This window comes from Temnothorax curvispinosus, unplaced genomic scaffold, assembly GCF_003070985.1.
Source record: "Temnothorax curvispinosus isolate PA1 unplaced genomic scaffold, ASM307098v1 QBEX01004989.1, whole genome shotgun sequence".
Taxonomy (NCBI): Eukaryota; Metazoa; Arthropoda; class Insecta; order Hymenoptera; family Formicidae; genus Temnothorax; species Temnothorax curvispinosus.
Genome location: NW_020214769.1, coordinates 1 through 436, shown reverse-complemented (window position 1 = coordinate 436; position 436 = coordinate 1).

Here is a 436-nt window from a genome sequence, read left to right as displayed (position 1 = left end):
ATGAATGAATTGATCTTTATTAGCCTTCTCGGCTATTTTTTACAACACATAATCTTACAATAATTCCTCTACATGAGGTATAATATATACTTTTAACTTCCGCTTAAATTGTTCGATCCTCTCGCATTGCCTTATATCAAATGGTAGGGCGTTATACATATTTAGACCTTCATAGAATAGACTCTTTTGTCCGCCCCTCGTTCTACGAAACCGCACCACAATATTCTCAGCCTGTCTTGTTTGTCTGTTACTCACATCACCTACTATTTCTATTTTGTTACCTAATTGTCTAGGCATTATTCCTCTTATTATTTTAAAAATAAAAATACATACATTATATAATAATCTCTGTTTTATATTCATAAACTGGAGGGAGGGAGGGAGGGAGGGAGGGAGCGAGGGAGAGAGGGAGAGAGGGAGAGAGGGAGAGAGGGAG